This window comes from Nematolebias whitei, chromosome 3 (genome assembly GCF_014905685.2).
Source record: "Nematolebias whitei isolate Nwh7 chromosome 3, NemWhi1, whole genome shotgun sequence".
NCBI classification, from domain to species: domain Eukaryota; kingdom Metazoa; phylum Chordata; class Actinopteri; order Cyprinodontiformes; family Rivulidae; genus Nematolebias; species Nematolebias whitei.
The window spans coordinates 26847753-26863969 of record NC_056500.1 but is presented as its reverse complement, the minus strand read 5'-3'; the positions used below and the strand labels follow the sequence as shown (position 1 = coordinate 26863969).

Genomic DNA, 16217 nt, shown 5'->3' with positions numbered 1-16217 from the left:
ATCCATCCATCCATCCATCCATCCATCCATCCATCCATCCATCCATCACCCACCTTCTATCCATCCATTTATCATCATCCATCCATCCATCCATCCATCCAACTATCCATCATCTAGCCACCCATCATTCATCCATCATCTATTCATCCATTTATTATCATCCATCCATTTATAATCATCCATCCATCATCTATCATCCATCCATTACCCTTACCTGGCCTAACCCATTCAAAATCTCAAAATGGGACCTAGTCAGATCCAGAATCTGACCCACAGTCTGATCCACAATCTCATTCAGAATTTGAGCTACAGTCTGACCCACAATCTGAACCACTATCTGATCCACAAAACCCTCAATCAGACCCATAATCATACCTACAATTTGTACCCCAATCTGACTCACAATCACACCTACTGTACAATCCAACCCACAATCTGACCATCAAGCAGACCATGGGGCCCACAATCAGAATCAGAATCAGAACCACAATTAGAACCACAGTCTGAGCCACAATCAAATCCACAATCTGACCCACACTTTGATCAGCAATCTGGCCCACAAACAGAAACACAATCTGATCCATAATCTGACCTCCAATCTGACTCACCCTCACCTGTACCCAATCAACAATTATCCCAGGTGTTTCCTTTTTCCATTTACCTCCACAACTATTTAATTATTCTCTGTTCCACCATCCCCCATTTCTGCATTATTAGTCCTCACCTCAAGGTTTGTGTCATGTGTTCCCTGTTTTTTATGTTACCATGTTAGTTTAGTTACAGCTGCCACATTTTTTTTTGGTTTCTGTTTTTCTAAATGAACTATTTTGTTATTTTACATTTGAGCCTTTGAGTCTGTACTTGGAACCAATCCTCCACAAACCTCACAATATCTGTCTTTGAACTCTTTGCTTTCAGATCATAATTCTTGAAAAGGAAAGTTAAAATGTGTCCTCAGATTAAAAACATCTACCACAGACACAAAGATTGCTAAGAAGCTGAACTACTACTACTGCTACACACTACATAAAGAGACAGTAAAGCCTTTTTGCTCTTTAGATTAACAACAGTATAATAAAGTCAACTTAATTCACTATTTACGTCTTTAAACAGCATCAGAATACAGGAGAGTTCAACAAAAAGCCAAAAAACATGGATTGATTAATAGTTTCTAACAGGAGGACCACAGATACAGTACATGTCGTTGTAAATGTTACATGTTAGGAAGCGGAAGAACATTTCTGTACCACACATGTTTTAATGAATGGTACTTCAGGCTTCCAGTTGAAACCACGATCAACTGAATGAAAAACAAAAACAGCCAAGAAGAGTTTGCGGCAGTGGAGTGTGGAACTGTCAAAGACGTTCTAATTCTTTCATGATTTAAGGTTCTAAAGGAGGCAGATGTGTAGAAATAAACAATGTGGTGTGTGTGAGAAACGCTGAGCCTGAGGATGCCGAGAAAACAGTTCTGATTTTTCTTTTCTTCTTCTGTCTTTGTGCGTTTTGGACTTTATTTCTTGTCTTTAACGACATGTTGGGAGGTGAAGTGTGGGACTGCAGGTTCATCACTGAGGCCGGGATTACAGAGTCAGCAGACAACTAAGAACTATGAGCTAATCCACATGGGACATTTGCCTTCCTGTTCTGATTGATCCGCTATAGACGTGCACAAAAACAAACAAACAAAACAAACAGAGGCTTCCAACTGATGAGGGTATTTTCCAGTCATAAATTAAAGAGTTGAATCATAGCTGGAGCAAAGGCAGACTTTGAAATTGCATCAACAACCCCCTTCCAGTCCCTCTGTATGATGAGAGATCCTCTAATCCCCCCTGAGCCCCAGCTCCCCCCTGAGACGGCACCACGCCCCGCTGCTCTGGACACTGGCAAAAACATTTCGGTATCCAACACGAAACGCAGCCTGAGCAGAGCAAAACCTGAATGTCACGGCAGTCCATCCCCGCAAATCAAGACAATGTGTCTCTTCCGCTTTGAGTAGGGCTCAACTTTCTCTGTCTCTCATTTAAGACTGACACGCACGCACGTTTTTGCTCCTGCTTGTGTGCATGTGTGTTTGTTTGTTCGTAGCATTAGCAACATTTGTCATGAATTAATCCTCGACACAAAGTATTTCAGAGGGCAACTGTTGCTTGTCATCTTCTTATCGTACACATTCTAAGGTAAAATTACATCCAATCATGACAAACATCTTTACATGTATTTGTGATCATGGTCAGCATTCAAATAACTATGAATGTAATGTGAATACTGGATGTTCCTGATGACATCTTTTTTTGGATTAAATGGGTTTCTTTTAGATATTCAAAGGTCATTAGAGATTTTTGAGAATCTTTTCGTGGAGTGAAGAGGAATTGGAAATACGCCAAAACCTAACTGCTTAATACCTAAGCAATGTGCTGATTTCCATTTTGGTGTGTGGCTGCACTTAGGCGTGAGAAAGGTTCCTTTCAAAACTTTTGCCAAGTCAAAATCCAAAATGGCCAACATCACACTCACACACTCATTGTGCGTGTGTGTGTGCGCGTGTGTGTGGGTGTGTGTGTGTGTGTGTGTGTAAACCGGCCAACCCCATCATTTTGAAGAAACTATGCTCTTTTTTATATACTTATTAAAAGTATAGTTTCTTCAAATAATTGGATTGGACGCAGATTAATCTATGGGGGGCCAAGGCCACCACTGGCCACTCCCTGGCTCCACCATTGCACACGGTGGTGGATAAACTGTCTCCATCCACTCTCCAGGACCCGTCACTCTACACTGCCTTGAACAAGACACTGCCCTCTCGGTTTTCAAGTCCCGTTTAAAATCCCACTACTATTCAGCAGCTTTCAACACCAGATGATCTGTGTTTTGATCCTGTACGCTCCACACTGGTTTGTCCTCATTATCTGCATCGTTTTTTTGTCTATATTCTGATTTACTTCATTTTGTATTTTGCTTTGTGTGTTACCTGTTGTTTTGTCTGTACAGCACTTTGGTTGGCCTTGTCACTGTTTTAAGTGCTCTATAAATAAAGTGGTATGGTATGTAAGAAAAAAACAACCTGCCTCTCTTCTTCTCCACAATGTAGCTCCTATCCACTTGAACATCCATCCATCCATCCATCCATCATCTATATATCCATCCATCATCTATCCATCCATCCATCCAAGTTGCTGGTGCCCATGTCCTCACTAAAACTTAGTAAAATAAAAACTCCAGTTGACTGTTTTTTCATTCCAATATTGTTGACTATTAGTTACCTTTTTCTTTTTTCTTTTCACTTGTGCAGAAAGGATGAGAAACTACAACAGCTCCACTATAGACACAACAAACCATAACTTTTTACCTGATGAAGTAAACTCCTTCTACGCTCATGTTCAGCAATCCCCAAAAACCCAGGGCTGTTCAACTATTGCTCAGGGGGTCACAGTTACTGAAAGCCAGGGTCTGGCAATCCAGCAATTAAAGTCATTATGTACATAAATCAAGTATTACAATGATATGTTAACTTTTAAACGTGTTTATTTTGCTGCATTGAATCATAAATGCAATAAACAGAACACAAAAGTGTAATTCAAAGAAATTACATTTCAAGATTAATCTCCTTGCGATAAAAGTGGTGATATTCTAATGTGAAATAATATTAAAAACAAAAATGACACACTACACCTCCTATTTAACACAGATATTATTCCAACATTCCGACATGTTGGTGTTCCAGGTGGGTCCATTAAGAACCAGTTCTGCTCAGACCAGTTCTTCCTCAAACGGTTCATAAATCTCAGGTGAAGTGTCCACGTCTCGCTCAGGTGTGAGCTTTGAGCAGAACCAAAGGAGGCGGAGCAGAACTCAGCTGGACTAAAGCGAGCACGATGCGTGTTGAACGACTCCTTTGTGTCTTTTACTAAAATAACTCGTTTCATTCACCCTCTTTGAGGTTAACTAGTTTTGAAACTAACTACAAAGCTGCTGTGCGTCCTCATCAATATTCCCCCAGTAATAAATCTGTTTGTTGTGGTTTAATCCGGCTCGCGGGCGATCACACCCTGATATGATCAGTTCATCAGAACTCTCTGCACAGCCGGAGAGAGAAAGAGCATGCAGCCTTTCACTCGTGTTTATGTTAATTTAATTCTTATTAACAGTTATTAACACTAAAATACAGATATCTGTAGTCCCCAGATTAAAGCAAAGATGTCTGTCTCTGTGGAACTTTATTTTATTTTTCCCCAAACTCACAGAGTCTGTGGGAAAGGCCCAGAGAGACTGTGTGAGCTGCAAAGCATGCTGGGTAGCCTTGTGGAATTGTTTGTGCAATGTTTCTGATTGTTTACAATGTTTCTTAGTGTGGAAATGGGTTGTTTTTGACATATGCACAGTCTCATGTAAATTCACAGGAAGTCACAGTCAGAGTATGCGTTTTGAATCACTCTCAGCTACTACCACTTCAAAATTTTAGCTTGATATCTGATATATTTAATGAGTTTTAACCATTAATATGTTAGCTAAAGTTGATCAGCTGTGGTTCCCATCTTGAACCATGTTAACGCTAAAAGTTAATCAGTTGTAGATGCTCATCCAGTGATTACTTTCTGAAATTTTTACTAAATCTCAAAACTTTGGGACTACATGTTCCTGCAGGAGCACACCCTTTTTAGTCAGTTTATTGTGATTTGATGATGATTAGATGATAAAATATACACTTTAAGTTTTATTATGTCAGGACATTAAGTCAGAACCACTTGAGTGTACAGGTTTACCAAGATCCAAAATTAAGTTTAATGTGGGAACATGCTAAAAACAGACTCTGACATGAACTCAGTCCCTTGGGTTCATCTTCTGGGGACTACGAGGCAGTTCCTCAGTTGGAAGACACAGCTGTGACATTTGACTTCATCAATCAATTTGGGTCTAAAATGTGAAGTACATCTTTCCAACAAGTTCCATCCAATGGAGGAGCAGCTCTCCCTTTAACTCGAGCACTGATGTACAGTCCCAACATGAGCTGTAGCACTCAGAATAACATGCACACAGATGAGAGGTCAGGCGTGAAGACATCAGTCAATTCAATGAAAATGGCAGCGAGACAGAAACAGAGAGGGAGATAGGAATCCAACAAGAGACGAATAGGAGGATGGGATTTAGTTGAATATGTACAACCACCACCATCCGTGGGAGTGTCCACCCCCCACCACCCCCAACACACACACACACACACACACACACACACACACACACGCACGCACGCACACACACACACACACACACACACACACACACACACACACACACACACACACACACACTATCCATATCTGTGGTAATGAGAGATGCAGAGTCTGGTTTTTGTCACTTCAACATAAAAATGTTATCATAAGAGAAGAATTTCCACACATACACAATTAGCACATTTACAGCATGCTTGCACTTAAGCAGGCCTCCTTATGTGTGGTTGATCAGAAGTCCAGAAGTCTGAGCATTTTCAGTTCTGAACTACTCACAAACCTTCATAAGACAAAGAAATGGGCTACATACATAGAGCTGAAGTAAAGCAACGTTCACCTTAAATAAAATCCAAGTCGTGCAGCCAACATCAAGGACTTCTCTGGTAAAAAAAAAACTTCAGCCAGTAGTTGTTTCAAATTCAAACATGTCCAGGTAGTAAAATACAGTAGTCTCCAAAAGTTGGGATCTTTTTAAAAAGATCCACAAAGAACTGATGTATTTCCTGTTTGTTCATTTATTCGTCATGATCAAGCCAACTTGATGCCCCACGATGGAAAGCTGCAGTATTTGATACTGTATTTTGAATAAACTGGATGTATCAGCCAGCGCCATGTTGACATGGAGGTGGCTGTGTTCTGTCAGTGGTTCTGTCACAGCCAGTCAGAGTTTCGTACATGTAGGTATTACATGACACAACTTTGTCATTTCCTATCATCATTTTCATCATATACCTAATGTCAGGAAACAAAGTGGAACCACGTGGACGCTAAAAGCAGGAACCTGCACTACCACACAACGTTTTAGATCAATACACGTAAAATGGGCTAAATTATTGTTGTGTTTCTTATTTTTAGTTGTATGTAGCAGCCATCAGCATTAGATGTGTGTCTAATGATTACATTCCGATAGACACACAAACTAGATTCTGGGAAAACCACATTTTGCTGCTATCCCGGTCCACGAAGGGACTGGACCTGGATGATTACTAATTAGAAAATGGGTGAAGGAGCAACTCACTGAAGAACAACTGAGGAGGCCAATGGAGAGTAAAAATGAGAACTGGCATGAAAACACAGGGAGCTGAACCAAAACGCAAGGGACAGAAGAATCAAACATAAACCACAAGAACAAATAAAACTAAAAGATAAACTAACTAAATAACTGAAAAGACATAGACTATGACAGCTGCAAAAAATAGTACAGCTCTGGCTTTGTTATAGCTTTGAGTATTAAACAAAGCCCAAAATGACTTTTGGCTTTATAGAAGAAATTTGGATATTTTTTTCTTCTGGACACTTTCTTCAGAGACATTCTAGTTAGATACGTAAAACACCTAGATAGTAAGTATACACGTGAAAAACACAAGTTCACTACCTGACATCCAAGATGGAAAATTGGATAACAACCCAAAGATCAAATCTCAGATAGTAGCTGATAAAATATTTGGGTACAGCTAGACGAGCAACAAACCTTTTTCTTTTTTTATGGATTCTGAGTGTTTTATGTTTATCTGAGACGAGTTAATGCCCAGAGAAGTTAACCTCCAGCTGGTTCTGATGTCATCAAATTCTGCTTCTTTTCAAATATTTTACGACCATACTCGCAAAGGTTAGAGAAGACATCTAAAGCCATTTCCTTTCTATTTATGTCTGTTAAGTATAAATTTTTATGACAGTTTTTTTTAGTTGAATGCATCTAATTACTAAGAGTATATCTTTTTCCAGCTTCTACAAATGCAGTAGCTCACTCCCCCTCTCATTCTGACAGCCATGTCAGCCCCCCACGTCTTCAAACTCCCCCACTATTCTAGAGAACAAATTGCAGTCAGAGAGCATTCAGTAACAGCAAATGGGTGACATATTTCTGAAGAAAAACTGCTCTGGATCCTTCATCTGCATGAGGTTTGGATTTAACAAGGAAGACATCAGACAAACCCAGTTTAATGGCAGGGACTGACTTAATTTTTTTCACATAGAGGGATCGTGGCGTTCCTGTGTTAGGAAGTTTACAGAAGTTAGCTCCTCCCCATCAGAATTACTCTGGACTTACTCTGGCCACCTATAGGAAAACTTATGTGGCTGTGTGCTCTGCTTGAGACTAATGATAACATGTAGGTAAAATATAGTATGGAATGGTAAGGTATGTTTTAGGGGTGTAACGGTACATGTTACATACCATAAACCGAACAGTTTCGGTACAGCATGTTAGGTTTGTTCCACGTGCGTACCGTTTTGGTTATTTTTTCTCTCGTTAAATTTTATTAACGAGAGATTATGCGCCGCAGAACTAAAGTTCCTACGTGTGTTTCAGCACGGTGCTATTATGTTGCAGCACACGTAGAATTAGCAGCCTAGCTTCTCGTTGCGGTCTCCTGTTTCAGAGTCAGAGTCAGAGTTTCTTTATTGTCATTCGCACCTCATGTGGTACATGTGGTGGAGCGAAATTATGTACACAGGGTCCCAGTTACATCCAACAATAAAATGTATAAGAAAAACAGTAATAACATCTAAGATATGAACTAAGAAAAACATCAACTAAATATACACTAAGCACTCATAACATAAAACATTGAACATCACCACAAACATGAACATGAGTCTGTGAGCAGATGTTTGGGAACATTATGGCTTTCTTGTTAAAAGACAAGAGAACAAATCCAAAGCTGTGTATCGATGTTGTTTCACGGAGATTGGATCTGCAGCAGCAACACGTCTAACTTGTTAATGCGCTTGAAACTACATCATCTGAACATGAACGTCTCTTCTACAAGCAAGAAAAGCAGCTTGTTGCAAAGACCGATAACAGCAGCATTTAAACAACCTTTATCAGGTAATTCAGATCGGTCCAGAGCAATAACACAAGCTGTAGGAGTTTTTAAAGCTATGGATCTACGTCCAAATGTTGTTGATGCGCCGCCTTTAAAGTTCTTGAGCCCCGCTGCCTATGACATCCCACGTCAACACTTAAGCCAAAAGTTGTACCAGCACTTTATGAAAAAGCCCCGGAGCCCAGATTAAAGCCCTGCCCTGATGATGATGAACAAGAGAATATTCAACAGAAATGATGACCATTCAAGAAGAGATATTGTTATTATTATTATCTAATTAACTTTTTAAATTTTAGTCCTACTACGGTAACTCAACTTGTTTTGTTTTTTTTACCTCTTTGTGTTGTTTGCAGTCTGTGGATGTCATTGAGTTCCTCTTCTTGGAAATTATTCACCAAAGATCACCTCCATCTGAGAAATCTATGATGACTTTTCCAGGTGGGAAGTAGCAAGTCCCTTCTGGAGCAGGTCTAAGAAGAGGTTGTGAGTAAAAAAATGGTCTGTTGCTGCTTATTGTTCGGGTTTTGACTGTTGTTGTATTTATTAAGATTTTTATTATTGTTAGTATAGTTTACTTATTGTACAGAGTGCCGTTTATTGAAAATATCATCCAAATGGGTTGCTTTTATTTATTTTTATACAAACGTATTGTTTACTTGGCATATTTTCAAATTAAACAATTTGTAAGTCTTTATTTTGGCCGTTTGTATCGAAAATTAACCGAACCAAGACCTCCTTGAAACTGAACCGAACCAAAATGTGATTTTAGTGTACTGTTACACCCCTAGTATGTATGGTATATAGTACAGTATGATATGATATGATACAGTATATTATGGTATGGTATATAGTATGTGGTATGGTATATGGTAAGGCGCAGTATGGCATTGTAAGGTAAGGTAAGGCATGTGGTACAGTACAGTATGGTATATGATATCGTACAATATTGTATATTATAATATATTAATATATTAGAGCAGCTGTGGCTGAGTGGTTAGAGCAGTCGTCCTCCAATGCAAGAGTTGGGGGTTTGATTCCACCAGCAGTCACATGCCGAAGTGCCCCTGGGCAAGACACTGAACCCCTCATTGCCTCTGATGTGTGTCCCATCAGTGTATGAATCTGATAAAGCACTGATTAGTCTCAACAGATTTATATTAGCTTTGTAGAGATCTAGTAGAGTCAAGTGCTGTGTGAACAGGTAAATGAGGGCACAGATTGGGTTGTAAAGCACTTTGAGTATCTTGATAAGATAGAAAAGTCAGAGTCAGAGAGTCAGAGTCAGAGTCAGAGATTCTTTATTGTCATTCGCACCTCATATGGTACATGTGGTGGAGCGAAATTATGTACACAGGGTCCCAGCTACATCCAACAATAAAATGTATAAGAAAAACAGTAATAACATCTAAGATATGAACTAAGAAAAATATCAACTAAATATACACTAAGCACTCATAACATAAAAACATTGAACATCAGCACAAACATGAACATGAGTCTGTGTGAGCAGATGAGCACGCATGAACACATCAACATTGAAACAGATCAGCAGCAACATGATGTGGTTTTTCACAGTGATTATTCTAGTTAGAGATTCATGAGTCTAACAGCCTCAGGGTAGAAGCTGTTCCTCAGTCTAGTGGTTCTACACTTAATGATCCTTAACCTCCTTCCTGAGGGGAGTGGGGCAAAAAGTGTGTGTGCTGGGTGAGTGAGGTCCTTCATGATGCAGGTAGCCCTCTTCCTGCATCTAGAGGTGTAGATGTCTGTGATGGTGGGGGGGCTGACTCAGACAGTCTTCTGTGCAGCCTTCACCACTCTCTGCAAAGCTTTTCTTTCTGCAGCTGTGCAGCCTCCATGCCACACGTTGATGCTGGAACACAGGATGCACTCCACTGCACACCTATAGAAGGAGGTGAGGACTGAGCTTTCCAGACCAGCTCGCCTCAGCCGTCTGAGGAAGTAGAGTCTCTGATGAGCTTTCTTGATCAGACTGGTGGTGTTGTTGCTCCAGCTGAGGTTGTCATTCATGTGTACACCCAAGTACTTGTAGCTAAAAAAGCACTATATAAGTGCAGTCCATTTACCATATATGGTATGGTACGGTATATGGTACAGTACAGTATCGTATATGGTATGATAAATGGTATGGTATATATAGATCCTGTCTAACTCTAAATGCTAGGAAACGCCTTGTAACTGCAACTTTCCTTCCCTCCATTGACTACGGTGACATTATTAAGATTCATGACTGGCTGTAACTATCGCACCTACCATTGCACCCTGTATTCACTGGTTAACTGGACATCATTAACTTCACGCAGACTCTCTCACTGGTACATTTTCATCTTTAAATCACTTCTTGGTCTGCTGCCTTCATACATCTCCTCCTACATGTCTCTGCGTGAGTGCAGCTACAGTGTGCGCTCTCAGGACATTATTACATGCAGTGTCCCCTCAGTGCAGACTGAAGTAGGCAAAAGGACCTTCTCCTAATTTGCTCCCATTTCCTGGAATATCTTACAAAAAGATCTGACGCTCTCGACCATGACCTCTCTAAGTGGCTTCAAACATCTGTTAAGTTCCTGGCAAAAACCAATGCAGTTCCTGTTTTTAGTTTTCTACACTGCCTTATAATCTAGTTGCTTTTTTTTTTTTTTTTTGCTACTTTTTTCCTTTTGACTGTCCTTTTGGTTGCCATTTTATGTTATTTTAATTTGTAAAAGAAATACATTTGTATGCCTCTTTTATGACTGTCTATTGTTGTCCACTGTTGTCATCACTATTTGTTAAAGAAATCAGGTCTCTCTTGTAAATGAGTCCCCAAGGCTCAGTGAGATTTAACCTGTATAAATAAATGTTGAATGAATGAAAATATGGTAAAGTACAGCATGGCATGGTATGGTAAAAGGAAACTTCTCAGTCACACATTCTGTATTTGTCAGCAGGGGAAGATTTACGAGGTTCTGGTACAAAGTAGGTCATTCTCCTGCTTGACGAGAGAAAACGGGCAGGAGAGAGGGAGGAAAACAAATACTTATAGGGGGTGCGGAGAGATAAATGTGCTATGACACTGCTGGTTAGTAGGATGGGGGTTTCCACAGCTGGACGGGGGCATATCACTGACCAACACTCAGATCTTTAACGGGAAGGATGGATAGGAAAACGAAAAGGTCAGATCAGTCAACACTACTGCATTTCACAGGAAGTACAAAACAGTGACTGACCTCAGCCTGACCCCCCCCCCCCCACACACACACACACACACACACACAAAGTCCAGATAAAAACATGTACATTATGCAGAAACAGGAGCATCAATTTAACCCAGATTATTAACAGCAGGACAACCTTCCTGTTGGACAGAAGCAGAGAAGAAGTGACTCATTGGGTATGTTTACATGGACATAAGTAACCGGATCAAATGGCCGGTCGGAATAAAAGTGTGTCATGTAAACGCTCCGTTCGGGTTATTTTTTGTGTATTCGGCGCGATCCGTTATAATTTCTGATCAGAACGAAACGGGTGGTTTACGCCGATCCGAAACCCGATCGGTGCGCATGTAAACGCTTGATCTGTTCATTTTTATCTGATGGTGAAAAACTGACCTGACTGCGCATGTGCGACTTTGCCATTTCCGCCTGGCTAACGCTAATAATATTAGCATGTAGGGAAGTAAAACTGGTCGGTGAGCGACACAACAATTCTACTAGAAACTTTGAAAGAGCTCAAAATGATCTGTATTATCTGTAGCTCAGTCAGGGAGTGCAGTAACGTCTCCAACATCATTAAAACCTGTCGCGGGTCCATTTTGGGTGCTCAGGTTTGTTTACGTTCACCCGGAAGTAGAACTTCTTCTTCGGTGGTTTTTTTTAAGGAGAGTTTACCACACTGCGCATGTCAGTACTGCTGGTCAGAACAAAGCCCACTGCATGTAAACGCTCATCATGAACAGATTGTGCCCATGTAAACAACACATTTGAATTATTCAAACAGAACACATTTCAATCCGGTCAGAGAATTCTGCGCATGTAAACATAGCTATTGATTATGGACTTCAGAAGGAACAAAAATACCTACACCCCCCTGAACATAAGAGGATATGCGGTGGAAGTGGTCTCCAGCTACAAGTACTTGGGTGTACACATGAATGACAACCTCAGCTGGAGCAACAACACCACCAGCCTGATCAAGAAAGCTCATCAGAGACTCTACTTCCTCAGACGGCTGAGGCGAGCTGGTCTGGGAAGCTCAGTCCTCACCTCCTTCTACAGGTGTGCAGTGGAGAGCATCCTGTGCTCCAGCATCAACGTGTGGCATGGAGGCTGCACAGCGGCAGAAAGAAAAGCTTTGCAGAGAGTGGTGAAGGCTGCACAGAAATCTGTTGGAATCAGTCTCCCCACCATCACAGACATCTACACCTCCAGATGCAGGAAGAGGGCCACCTGCATCATGAAGGACCCCACTCACCCAGCACACACACTTTTTGCCCCACTCCCCTCAGGAAGGAGGTTAAGGAGCATTAAGTGTAGAACCACTAGACTGAGGAACAGCTTCTACCCTGAGGCTGTTAGACTCATGAATCTCTAACTAGAATAATCACTGTGAAAAACCATATCATGTTGCTGCTGATCTGTTTCATGTTGCTGCTGATCTGTTTCAATGTTGATGTGTTCATGCATGCACATCTGCTCACAGACTCATGTTCATGTTTGTGCTGATGTTCAATGTTTTATGTTATGAGTGCTTAGTGTATATTTAGTTGATGTTTTTCTTAGTTCATATCTTAGATGTTATTACTGTTTTTCTTAGACATTTTATTGTTGGATGTAACTGGGACCCTGTGTACATAATTTCGCTCCACCACATGTACCACATGAGGTGCGAATGACAATAAAGAAACTCTGACTCTGACTCTGATTATTATTTACAGACAGTCGTTCTGAAAACACACACCTGTGTCACATGCACAAACACACACTGCACAAAGACACGGGCAGCAGCTGAATAAACTTTCCACCCCATGTTTTTGTGTACTGTACTTCCACAAAAACCTGACTCTAAATACATCAGCTACTTCCAGTAAGAGGAGATTTTTTTTTTTTTGTCAGATTAAGAGAACCCTGTGGATGTAACGCTAAATTCACACTGATCGTCATCACAAAGTTTTCCTCTGACAGCAGGGCTGCCTGTTCCTGAAAACACAGAGCAAGCACAGCTCTTTTTAAATGTTTCCTGTGTTTTCTGCTGAGAGGGTCAGTCCAGACATTTTCAAGAGCGAGATAACTCCATATCTCCAGATAACTTATGAACACTGTGGGGCTTCTGGGATAGGATGTGTTTTACAGGAGCTCTGCAGGAATGTGGTTGTAATATATTTTATTTAACACTCATAGACTGTCCATCATGTGTTTAAAGAGTCATAAGAATCTCTACGTCTTCAGATCCATATCTGGATTACTGTTGTCTTCAGATAAAACAAGTCAAGACGAAGGCCACATCATTTCTCATTTTTCAACATGACATGATTGAAGTCTAGAAATCTGACATGAACAGAGGTGGGGTGATATGCACTCCTTCAAAGAATACAAGGTGTTTAATTCAACGTTTGTCAGTGTTTAATCAGACCAATCGGAGACTGGTATGTTCCTTGTTTCAAGCTCAGAGGCTCCTGCAGCGTTCAGTTCAGGCTCAGTGAAGCCAGTAAATGGTGAGGCGTGATGAAGTGTCTCTTCCAACAGGCTGGGTGAGGAGCAGTTCTGAGCCACACTAAGCAACAGAATCTGTCGAGTTCTGTCTCTGCTGTTAGAATCCAAAGAGCCCACATAAGCATGTGATCACACACTCACACCTTCTTTCTCACTGACACAATCTCATGCCCTCTTGTTAGGTTGGTTCTAGTTCCAGGAGCTTGTTTGTCTGCTCAGCCCTGCACCAACAGGTTTGGAGACTGTAGAGGCAGGTCAGTTTAATTAAGCAGATATTTAATATTTCCTAAATATGTATCCATCCTCCATGACTGAGCTTAGCTGAATAGCAAGGAGGCACATCTGTGGGCAGCACAGTGTTGGTGTTACTGCGTAAAACAATATGTGAAACCAACCGAACCCAGAAGCAGTGACTGAACTCAGTGTAACTCAGCGGCTGTACATGATGACACAAAGAGGCCAATCTTCCACTTGCATCACTGAGGCACAGATTGGTGCTGAAGACGTTAGAACTCCGGGAGGAGGAGGCGATATAAACAAACGGTTGCTTTAAAGAGAACGTTTCTACACTTTTACATAGCAGACCCTCACTCCAAGTGGTCTTAATCAAGAGCACAAGATCAGAAAGAGTTTAACGTATAAACCGTGTTTATTCTAACAGTGTTCAGGTGCCAACCAAGTGAGACCGTAGCCTGAAAGAACAATGGGGTTCTGACTAGCGTTGGGTTTTAGAGCTAAGTTTTTAAACACCCAATAAACTCTGAAACATGGAGTTTCAGACCAAACAGGTTTAAGTACGCTTTAAGAGTTGTAAGAACTTTAGTCCCACTACGGCAAGACTATTCAACAAAATTACTCAGGAGGCCACATTTACTGAAAGCCAGCAGCTCAGAGGTCAGACATCCAACAATTAAAGTCATTATGTAAATAAACCAAGTATTACAATGATCTGTTAACTTTTAAATGTGTTTATTTTGCTGCATTGAATCATAAATGAACCCAAAAGTGTAATTCAAAGAAATTACATTTCAAGATTTATCTCGTTGCAATAAAAGTGGTGATATTCTAATGTGAAATAATATTAAAAACAAAAATGACACACTACACCTCCTATTTAACACAGATATTATTCCAACATCTCTGACTTGCCGAATCTTTACGCTTTACAAAACAAAAGTTGACCATTTTAATGTTCTCTGAATGACCAACATGTTGGTGTTCCAGGTGGGTCCATTAAGAACCAGTTCTGCTCAGATCCGTTCTTCCTCAAACGGTTCATAAATCTCAGGTGAAGCATCCACGTTCCGCTCAGGTGTGAGCTTTGAGCAGAACCAAACGAGGCGGAGCAGAACTCAGCTGGACTAAAGCGAGCACGATGCGTGTTGAATGTCTGTCTCCTTTGTGTCTTTTACTAAAATGAATACAGTGCACTAGTCCCTCGCTACTTCGTGGTTCGACTTTCGCGGACTTGCTCTATAAAGCCTTAATATATATATATATATATATATATATATATATATATATATATATATATATATAAATAGTAAAATAAATAGAGCATTCTAACTGCAGGTTTTAAGTTATTGCGAGAATGTCCGGAACATAACCCCCGCAATAAATGAGGGACTACTGTAACTCGCTTAATCCATCCTCTTTGAGGTTAACTAATTTTTAAACTAACTACAAAGCTGCTGTGCATCCTCATCAATATTCCCCCAGTAATAAATCTGTTTGTTGTAGTTTAATCCGGCTCGCGGGCGATCACACCCTGATATGATCAGTTCATCAGAACTCTCTGCACAGCCGGAGAGAGAAAGAGCATGCAGCCTTTCACTCGTGTTTCTGCTAATTTAATTCTTATTAACAGTTATTAACACCAAAACACAGATATTTGTAGTCCCCAGATTAAAGCAAAGATGACTGTCTCTGTTGAACTTTATTTTGTTTTCCCCCAAACTCACAAAGAGTCTGTGGGAGAGTCCTTGAGAGATGGTATATGAGCTGCAAAGCATGCTGGGTAGCCTTATAGAAATTATTTGTGCAATGTTTCTGACTGTGTACTACGTTTCTGAGTGGGGAAATGGGTTGTTCTTGTTAATGTCCTATTCAGGGTTGCTTTGACATTTACGCTGAAGTCTCTGTTATTGGTTGTAAACTGGCACCATGAGTCATTGGTTATTCCCGGTAAGTATAAGGGAGAAGGCAGTAATAGTTGCAGTGAATACTCTCACTGAAGGAAAAAATAATAATAAGAAAAAAAAAACCAACCTCAGATTAATTCCACGCCAGGCACTGTATCATATAAGACGATGCTTACTGTGATGAGGGGGCTCATCTTATGGTGTTCTATGGTGTGCTTGTGAAAATGCTGAAAAACAAGATGGACAAATAACAGGATTGCCTGTCTAAATTAAATATTTGCCATTTCAAAATATCTATAGGTTTCCCTC

The 16217-nt window shown here is 40.5% G+C and overlaps 1 protein-coding gene across 1 annotated transcript in view; it reads right to left on the bottom strand.

The window, feature by feature from the left end:
- Window positions 1-16217, bottom strand: part of LOC119430698 (cadherin-2) — a 69661-nt gene that overhangs the window by 34640 nt on the left and 18804 nt on the right. The gene's annotated exons all lie outside the window — the stretch shown is intronic.